General features: G+C 40.6%; 1 long non-coding RNA gene across 1 annotated transcript in view; it reads left to right on the top strand.

Moving 5' to 3' along the window:
* The window catches only part of LOC107085788, a 130,347-nt gene that overhangs the window by 38,904 nt on the left and 80,506 nt on the right, over positions 1 to 10,937 (top strand). The window lies entirely within an intron of this gene.

Raw genomic sequence — 10,937 nt, 5'->3', positions numbered from 1 at the left:
ATCCATCCATCCATCCATCCATCCATCCATCCATCCATCCATCCATCCATCCATCCATCCATCCATCCATCCATCCATCCATCCATCCATCTTCTTCCTCTTATCCGGGGTCGGGTAGCAGCTTCATTAGGGGGGCTCAGACGTCCCTCTCCCCAGACACTTGGTCCAGCTCCTCCGGGGGAACCCCAAGGCATTCCCAGGCCAGCCGAGAAACATAGTCCCTCCAGCGTGTCCTGGGTCCTGGGCCTCCTCCCGGTGGGACGTGCCTGGAACACCTCACCAGGGAGGCGTCCAGGAAGCAAACTAATCAGATGCACGAGCCACCTCAACTGGCTCCTCTCGATGTGGAGGAGCAGCGGCTCTACTCTGAGTCTTCCCCTGATGACTGAGCTCCTCCCCCTATCTCTAAGGGAGAGCCCAGACACACTACGGAGAAAACAAATTTCAGCTGCTTGTATCCGGGATCTCATTCTTTCGGTCATAACCAAAAACTCCTGACCATAGATGAGGGTAGGAACGTAGATCTACTGGTAAATCGAGAGCTTTGCTTTTTGGCTCAGCTCTCTCTTTACCACAACAGACCGGTACAGCGCCCGCTTCACAGCAGACGCCGCACCAATCCGCCCATCGATCTCCCGTTCCATCTTCTCCTCATTCGTGAACAAGAACCCAAGATACTTAAGCTCCTCCACTAGGGGCAGCACGTCCTGCCCAACCTGAAGAAGGCTATCATTCTCATTTTACAGCTCCAGACCTCGCTCCAGGTCTCGGATTTGGAGGCACTGATCCTCATCCCGGCCGCTTCACTCTCGGCTGCCAACCGCTCCAGTGAGAGCTGTAGATCACGCCCTGATGAAGCCAACAGAACCACATCATCTGCGAATAACAGAGAATATTTAATACTTTGTGCAGTAACCTGTTTCTCTATAACTGACACCCAGTGTAAAAAATATATATATAAATATCTATCTATATATATACCCATCTAAACACCATGTGAAAAAACCCTGTATAATGATCCTTCTATAAAAAAGATAAGGCTCACATATGTTGATCCACTGTATAAATATCCAATGCACCTTTTTTTTCTTTTGACACCTTCTTCTTCTTTGACTATTTGAGCTGATGTAATGAGTACATTTCTCCACTGTGAGATTAATAAAGTCAACCAATCAATTTATCCAGCCTGACTTCACGGGACCAAAGGCAGGAAGAACGCTCCTGAACTCACGTTCTTCCGTCTTACTTTCTCGATGCTGTAGATCTAATTTCAGACTCCAGTGGGCCAGTTGTGAACAGCCTCTCAGCCAGTTTCTTTAATGCTCCCTCTGTGTCTGACTGTTTGCTTATGGGACTATTGCTGTAAGCTGACTTTGGCAGCCACTCGGTTCTTTTCCTCAGTGATGACGTCAGCGTTGTGTTTCTGTCTTCCCGGGGTGTCGAGGTTGCTCTGCATGGTTAGATGTCTCTAATAAAAACAGATTTCTCTCATTATGCTGTGACTTAGAGTAAAACATGAGAAACCAGAAAGATGTTGTCGTTGTGTCATAGCTTAGAAACTCAGTTTCTCACACAGGCGTCAGGCTGATGTCACGTTAATTCCAACCCTGTCTCTGTGTTCCTGAAGATGCAAGGACAGAAATGGACTCTTCATACCATCAGCAGAAACGAGTGGGGGTGGGGTGGGAGCAGGTGGTTGGAGGCGTAATAGAGAGGTTTTAAAATGAGACAGGAAAATTAGTTCTGGTATGCAAATTCAAAACAAGCAAACAAATCACTCTCCCATTTCTGTCCTGCACAGGCAGAAACTCGACTCTCTGAGCCACATTAGCTCCGACGTCAATAAAATGATGGGAGCTTAATTCACAGAAGCTTTTAGTGATGATAAACCAGAGGAAACATTTGGTGGACTGTGCAGATGTTTGCTGGAACGTGAAGTTAAACTAAATGAACAAGGCACAGATGCACGAACAATCTTCTTCTTCTTCATGTTCTCGTCTCAGCTTAAATCATTCATTCCTGCTTTTTCCTTAATGTTAGATTTTAATAATTTGTCATTAGAAAAAGTTTCTCCTTCAGTATGTTTTTGGATAATGTTATGGAAATGTTTAGTTATCAAGAAGTGAGACACAGTTTCAACAAAAAGAAAAGATAAACCTTATCTTAAGTAGTTTATTTGAAGGCGAAAAGCAGCGTTTGCTCAAAATAGGTGCAATAATCCTCCACTGCAGGAAGACAACAGGAAAACTTCCTGAATCCATTGCATTATATCTCTAAACAAGAAGTCCCCTAAATAATTTTCTATGTAAATCTCAAAATGATATCAAAAAATACTTTTTCAACATTATTATTCATTCTAGGTTTTGTCCCTCTCTTCTTGTTCCTTTTCTTGTTGTTTTCCTCTTTGTTTTGTTCTCAGCTGACTTTTCATGCTGTCTCAAAATCTACTTGCTCTGGAGAGCAGAGTTCGCTGCTTTTAGATGTTGTCTCCAAAGTCTCCAGTAGCAGAAAAAAGTCTCTAGATTTGGCGCTAGGAGCTTTTTAGAAATCAAAGTGCTAGAGGGGTCTGAGAAGTGGCTAAATATAGCGACTAAAGCGCTAAGTTGGCAACACTGCTCTTAGCATTGTTTATTTTCAAATGGTGCTGTCTGTTTGGACCTTTCTGAACATGTGCAGCAAATGGACTGATCCAATATGGTGGACACTGAAGGGGGGGCTGAGACACACTTAATAAATAAGCGTTATGATGGCATTTTAACGAAGGGATTTTTATAAAAAAGCATAATTAATGTGCACAAATATTTAATAGTTGTATTAACCATACATGTAAACAAAGTTTTATGGGTCCCCCAGGAACTTGGGGCCCTATGTCTCTGCCTAGTATTGCCTGATGGTAAATCTCCTCTGAGACCTGGTTAGATGAACATTTGTTCCATTTTCCTCGTCCTCTAAATACCTTCAGACCAACTTTAAGGATCCTCATCGTCCACTTGACTGATTTTAGTCGCCGTTCTCTCTGGTTAGGATGAGATTAAGGAGAAAAAAAGGGCCATGAAAAGCAGTGAACGTAAAGTTGACAGGTGTTGGAGTTACAGGGTCGTTAGGATTGTAATCAGCAGCTAACGACGCAGCGGGCGACACCAGAACAAAACACTCTTCTCATTACTTCCCCCTTTGTCTCTCTGCGTCTCCGTCTGACCCTGCAGCAATCAGTCAGCGTAGCCGACCTCTTCCTGATTGCACATTGTTAACTACATCATCATCTACATTCAACCTGAAGTACTGTGAGTCAGAAGGAGCGCTGTTTGATGCAAGATGCTTGGATCACCTTAGAATCCTGCAGTGAAGTTCCCACTAGAAGCTGGAGCTTTTTGAACTCTGTCCATCAAAAGCTCATCTGTCGGTGATCTGATGGATTTAAAAAAGCTTCTCTGTCAATAATTTTGGATTCTTTTCAATTCTCCTAATTTATTTTTTTTATATGGTAATAATAGCCCAGGGATATTGTGAACCATATCATTCAAAACACACTTAATTAATACTGTTAATAATAAAAATATGAATAAATGCTCCATCAAATAAATATGAAGCACTAATGCATACAAAAACAAACTGGTAATTTTTTAAATTTCTTTAGTTATTTATTTACTTCAAGACTTATTTGTTTATTTATTTCAAGATATGTAGTAATAAAGATTTCTTTTGTTTCATAAATATATATAAATATATTTATTCATCAATTCAGAATCAGAAATACTTTCATGATTCTGAATTTGGGAAATTATTTTCGTTACACGCTCCAGGTATGTAAACACATATTCATCATCTAAATACAACACAAAGAAACACAATTCAACTTTCTACATTAAAAATAAATATAAATATTTACATATGTAACTATATTTATATAGTTAAAAAGTAATAATAGCAATGTGTAAATTAATTAATTAATTTACTTTTCTTATTTTGTGACACATTTATTTTGTGAAGCTATTATGTGTATTTCAAAGACTTTTATTTTGTAGCCCTGTTTTTATTTCTGTTTATCCTCTGTTCTTATTTTCAAACCAGGGGGCGGGGTTTCCTCTGTGTGGCAGGAGCATTAACTGTTGAGGCTTCAGCTGATTTTATTTTCATCAAATCTTCTGCTGGGTTTCAAACAGGAAGCAGCTTCCTGCGCTCCTTCCCAGCTTCCTTAGGCCGTTTTTCAATCTGTGTACTTGTGCGTTCTTGTGTCCTGGTGAAACGTCATCAGCCTCGGCGCCAGTTCTGTTCTGATTCACAAGAAAAGCAGACCGAGAACGGACAAAGTACCCAGATATTGTTCTGGCACCTCCCTGTTTACCCAGCATGCATCAGAGCAGACTTGTCCGTTCTCCAGACTGACAGCTGTCCCAGCATGCACTGCGGCAGCAGCAGTTTCTAGGTTAGCGCTCACAGAGCTCAGAGTATTAAAGTCGTAGGGAAGCGGCAGTTCCAACCGTTGCATTTACAAATTCTCCCGAGTGGTGCCCGACTTTACAAGAGTGAATAAAGTGAATGTGATTGGTCGATTATCAAGGGGGCGGGATTGTTATGGCGGAAGGTTTGCAAGCAAGTTTGATTGTAACCGGTTTGTCGGAAGCATCTTGCTAACCAGTTAGCAACTTAGTGCTAGTAGGTTCGCAATGGGAAATTCCATTGGGACCAAGTAGCACTAAATTGGTGACTTAGAAACGACACTGTCAAGGAACGCTATGGACAGAGGACACATGCAAGAGGAGGAGAGTTTAGTGTCGGAGGTCGTGGATGAGTCTCCTCCGTCATCCATTTTTTATTTAGAGGAGGAAAGCGGGGACGAAGATGTTGTGGAAGAGGACGCCAGGGCGGCAGAAGCTTGGTTTGGTGTAGAAGGCTTCCAGCCGTACATGTTTGAGCCCTTGCCTCGCAACGCTGCCAGTTCTGTTAGCTCTACGCCTGCTGAAGACACAGACGTCCATCCCCGTGAACACTTGGACGGAACTCAATGGGAAATGGAAATGATTCTCATTTCTTATTTCAACCGTTGCGTATATTAGCTGCGACATATGAATCAAGATGCTATGACTGAAAAAATTTGATCGACAGATGATCGTTGATATATGATTGACTGAATTTAGGTGTTCAGGCTGACGCATAACTAACTGGCCTGCAGAAGATAACGGAAATAAAAACACAGGTTTTAAGGCAGGATTTAAGACAAAAATAGAAATTTTCTAACTTTTGGGACAATATCTGTCTGATAAAGAGTACATTTATATACATATTTAAGCCAGAATGATTTGACATTTAAATATGATTTACCTACGACTTTAAATATCATCTAATATCCCATAAATTCATTGCTCCTCTTTGTCTGCTTTGTGTTTTACGTGAAACATGTGAGGCGGGACCTTTATCTGGGAGATATGAATGAAATTCAGCTTTGATTTTAACCTGAAAAGGAACCGATTCTCTGAACTGTGCAGATTAACAAGGAAACCAAAGGAACGCTGTGACCTACTTTAAAAAGAAACCATTCTATGACTTATGGGCTGCTTTTTTCCAGGGAAGCAGCTTCAACTAAAGGCAAATATCTCCAATCCCAGAAGCTAGAGAGATGTCTTGGACCAGGATCTCTGGATCCTAACACTGCTGTTGTTCCTCTGGTTTAATGGAGTCAAAGAATCTCTGTTGACACTTCAGTCCGTTTGCTGCTCCCAGCTTTAAAGAGCTGCTGATGAATCTATGACTACACATAATAAATGATGCGCTAAACGCCCCCTGCTTTAACTTGTTTCAAAATTTTAAATCCTTTCAAAGGATTTTTGTTTATTACTCATAAAAATGTTAGGTTCTGCATGAAGCCTCCTGAGCTCAAAGTACTGATAAAGGACGAGCGAAAATGAGCGGCTGCTGACTTTTATATGTATGAAGGAATAAGAATGAAGCCAATGTCACAGAGGGAAGGGGTTATAATTTGGTGTTTTTGAATATAGGATCCATCCACTCATCATTAACTGGTGCAAAATGCTGCTGCTCGCTTTCTAACAAAAACATCTAGACATGCGTTTAATTCAATTCTATTCAGTTTATTTCTAAAGCGCCAATTCATATCCTGTCATCTCTAGGCGGGTTACAATTCACCAGATCATCCAGTCAGATTGATTCTAAGTTTTCTATCTAAGGAAAACCAGCTGATTGCATCGACTCGTTGACTCTTCAGCAATCCCTCACACTAAGCATGCTTGTAGTGACAGTGGAGAGGAAAAACTCTCTTTGAACAGGAAGAAACCTCCAGCAGAACCAGGCTCAGTGTGAGCGGCCATCTGCTGAGGCCGACTGGGGTTCAAGGAGACAGAAGCAGACATAGAAAAAGAAGCATAGATACAAAAGGCAACTTTCAACCAGCTCCACAGGCGGCTCCGTCCAGGAAACACACAGCCAGGCAGACGAGCTCTGAGCCAGCTCCCATGTCAGAGGATGAAGAGAGCACATCCAGTTAGTTACAGTCAGAGAAACAGGACTACACTGGAAAACAGGCGAAGCTCCAACATCTAGAAAAAAATGTGTTGATGGCAACAGCACAGCTGGTAATTCTCCCTTGATAGTTCACACGTCAGCAACGTTCTCTACATCCTGCACTGGCTCCCGGTGCGTTTCAGAATACGTTTTAACATTTTTTTTCTTTTTTTCAAAGCTTGTAGAAATAATGTTACAACTTTTTTATATTAAATTGCAGGTTGGAGGTAATGCTTAGTCATACATCTGAGCTTGAACAAGTAAAGTTTAAAAACTTTAAACACATTTTCTTGTCTAAATATGGTTGAAGGATAAAATTAAAAAAGTTACATACATAATTATTATTTGGGGGGATTTTGGTTAATCATCTTCTTAAGAAGAGACACAAATGTTAATTTACTCAACTTTATTGAGGACTAAATTAAGATCTACTCTAAAAAAATAATGTAACCGCTTTTGGCATTTACTTAATCATATTTAGTTACTTTAACACAATTGTTTTATGTAAATGCCATAAGCATTGTATTATTTTTTCAGTGTAAATGCTAAAAACAAAGGTGTCCGTCTCAAAGAGAGCCTCTGAAGATCCAGTTGTCTTAAAGTAAAATCATCTATTTATGTTTTAATGCAGAAATAGAATCAAGCAGAGTCCTGTGGTGAGTTAGCTCTGCTCTTGCTGCTGATAGATCCTGCTTTGGGTCATCTCTCTATGGATTTAATTAATCACAATCTGGGAATCTAACAAACTTGTGTGGCTTTGATGTATTCTGTGTCAAAGTGTTGTGAAGTTTTTGCTCTGGATTTTAATCATCTGAAGCTCTGAGCCAAAGCAACAAATGAATGCTCTAATTAGCATAAATGAGCCATTTGGAACAAACCACAAAGATAAACTTCTTTTGCATCACATTGAAATGTTTAAGGTTTTTGAATGTTTTCTTAGGCCTATGGTGCGACAGTCCCTGCTTTGGACCGCCCGTTCCCTGTGTTCTGTCAGACCAGCATACCCATAGTCAATACCCGTTTGTCCCTTTAGTTCATCCCTGAATTTTGTACAAAAAAAATAGACCTTAAACCACCTCAACGGCTGCATATCCCTTCAGAAATGTACAAAAAAACTATTTAATTACTTCTTTTTTTTTTAAGTGTATGGCTATCTGACCTTAAATAGAATTTTTTTACATGACTAAAGGGATACATGCACATTGAGGTAGTTTAACGGTTATTTTTTGAACAAATCTAAAGAGATAAATGCAAATCTGGCATCTTGTGCTGCATATTGACTACAGGTATGCTGACAGAACAGCGGCTAAAATTGTCCCTGGAAAGGTCATAGACTTTACCGCTTTATGAATGAGGGTGAATGTTGCGTTTAGACTGTTGCTATGGTAGAGAGATCGCGTGAGCATGTTTTGCATAGAGACAGCTGATAGCTAGAGAAGTGAAAGTGCGCAGTCACAATCGTTTAGTGATTCATCTGATTTGAATTGGGTTGATCCTTGTGATAAATATTTGGTTTGTGCCAAAATTAAAAACAAAAAAAGGGTTTTGATCTGCTTTGTTTTCCTATTGGTGACCTTTAGTTTTTGAAGCTCACTAGAGTGAAACGCGCTGCCTTGGCAATTTGGACAATTTTGTGCTGAAAGCCCTAAAAAGAAAAGGCGACGAAGTATTTGGACAAAGACATGGCTGAGCAAACGTGGCTACTACGGTCTGTCAATTTTACAGACAGAACTCCATTTCACTCATTGCACCCCCGCGATACTTCTGGGTTTTCTTCTGAGAGGAAGAAGAAGAAGAAGAAGAAGAAGAAGAAGAAGAAGAAGATTCCTTGTTTGCCCACTGAGGGATTGGCCCACGACCTTATGACGGCCGACTGAATTTCAAACATGTTTAATTTTCTCCCGACCTTACGATTCCTGATGGGGAAGTGGTCGTTAGAGGCTGATCGCCCCTCGTTACCCGCTGTTCACTACACCACGCACCATCAGACGGAAAGTCGGCGGAATCGAAAAATTCTAGCATGACTGGAAAATCAGCCCGAAAAAGGCAAAAAAATCGTAAACGTGTACGCCCGGCTTTAATGAGAGAGTGTCATTGTTCTTCCCTTTTGGGACTCTGAGTTTTAGTTTTCAGGATTTAGTTGATCTTTGGTTTATTTTCCATTATATTCCAGCAGTCTTTAGTTACTCTCTGCTGCCCCCTTGTGTTTGTTTCCTTTCTGTTCCCCTTATATACTCCACCTCTGCAGTCACTCAATGCTGGTTCCTTGTTGTTTGGTTGTTCCCGCGTCTCTGGCTCCCAACGTGAGTTTTCCCCTGATGCCTTCTGGTTTTTTTGTTCTTAGTATTCTGGATTTTTAGTTGTCTGTCTCTGTTTTTTTTTTCATTAAATCTACAAGATTCACTTGTGCCTCCTGGTCTCTCTATTTTGTTCCTCAACCAGCATCCATACAAATCATGACAGAGAAGTTAATCTGCTTCTCTAAGATGCTCAGACACCTGATGTAGTCAGTTGACAGTTATAAACATTTATCATCCTTTACCTGCAGTCCTGAGCAAAAACTCTCATAGTCATGTCGATGTTTGTTGCACTTTTCTGAAGAAGTGAGGGAACTCTGCCAGTCTCAGGCCTCGGCTAAATCTTGGATAAATGTTTGTATTTGCTTTTCTGATTTTTCTTTTACTCATGTCCCCCTTTTTTAGGCTCCAGAGAATTGGAAAGCCCCGACCCCTCCCCTGCCACCACCTTCACAGAGATACAGTTCTAGTTTTCTATTTATTTTAATAATTCTTAAATTAAGGGATTCATGTGTTTGTAACATGTAGAGATGCAGTATTTATCTGAATGAGGGAATGGATCTGCATTATGCAGCTGGTCTTTTAACAGCCCCACTGTTCTGGCTTCCTGTCCATTACACGATTGATTTGGTCTTTTATTGCTGATTAGTTTGATTGTTGACCTCTTCCTCTCATCTCCTCTGCTGGGACCTTTTACTCGGTCCTAATCACTGAGCACAAACAACCAATAAAATATCCAGAGTCTTTAAAAAAGTTCTGCTGCTTCTACTTTACAAAAACAAGGACTATTAAAAACTTTCAGGAAAACTTTTATTTGCTGGTATTTGGGTTAAGTGTGGTTCAGCATCATTTTAAAAGCTTTATTTGCTTTAGTTTGTGATTTATTGTTTTATCTTTATTTAGTTTTACTGTTTCTGTTATATTAGGGCTGTAACAAACAATTGTTTTATTAATTGAGTATTCTATCAAATATTCTAACAATCAACCAAATAACCTAATAATAAAAGTCGGAGTCTGGAAATTCTTCACTTAATTCCTTAAGCTTATTTATGTGTAATAGGAATAGATGAAAATGTCCAGTCGCTGAATTTATTATGCTTAACCGTTTCTGTTGTACTTGACATTAATTAAATTTGCTGCCTTTGTTGTAAAAACGGATTAAATAAATGTATCCTTTTCATATTTTATTTTTAACTTTTTTTTTTATTTAATTAAAAAGCGTAAACCAGTTTAAACGAAACAGAACTTTTCTAGATTGCTTAAATTGGTGACAAAAGGCATAAAAAAATAATAAATGATCAATTAAATTCAGCTGTCATAAAAACTTCCCTAACAGCTGCACCTTGCTGTTTTCTCACAATGGTACGATCTTTTGTGTAAGCCCCACCCCCTGGTGACCAATCAAAATATGGCCTCGTGTTCTCCCCAAGTATGTTCTTGATTTGAACCCAGGAAAGTCTGGACTCAGGGAGAACGGGAGCACGCAGCATAAATCTGGTTAAATTGGAACAGAAGCGTGCTGATGACATCACCACACGCTCGCATTTCACCTCCTTTTATTGATAGTCTCAAGATAATAATAAATTATAACTTTTTTCATTTAGTGGGGGAATAATAATGAACGGCGTCAGATAAACACAAATAAAATTAACATTTTGCCAAATAAAACAAAAACTTGTCATCAGAGCCAGCGGTCCTTCACACACGGCTATGCAGAGAGAGAGCCGCTGCAGACGGGCTAATGTTGGCCCTGGCTGCTGCAGAAGGGCTAACGTTAGCCCTGGTCGCTGCAGAAGGGCTAACGTTAGCCCTGGCCGCTGCAGACGGGCTAACGTTGGCCCTAGCTTCTGCAGATGGGCTAATGTTAGCCCTGGCCGCTGCAGATGGGCTAACGTTAGCCCTGGCTGCTGCAGACGGGCTAACATCAGCCATGGCCGCTGCAGATGGGCTAACGTTAGCCCTGGCTGCTGCAGACGGGCTAACCATTGGCCCTGGCTGCTGCCCTGATAGTATATATATCACACTATATATATTATATATTGCACTTCCAATATTCACCACTGCTTGGTGCCATTTCCTTTTTTTCTCTGAGTATGGAGCAGCCGGCTTGCTTTGACCCAC

The sequence above is a fragment of the Cyprinodon variegatus genome, unplaced genomic scaffold (genome assembly GCF_000732505.1).
Source record: "Cyprinodon variegatus isolate N-32 unplaced genomic scaffold, C_variegatus-1.0 Scaffold133, whole genome shotgun sequence".
Lineage (NCBI taxonomy): Eukaryota > Metazoa > Chordata > Actinopteri > Cyprinodontiformes > Cyprinodontidae > Cyprinodon > Cyprinodon variegatus.
The sequence above is the reverse complement of the archived record's forward strand: the minus strand, read 5'-3'. Positions and strand labels throughout refer to the sequence as shown.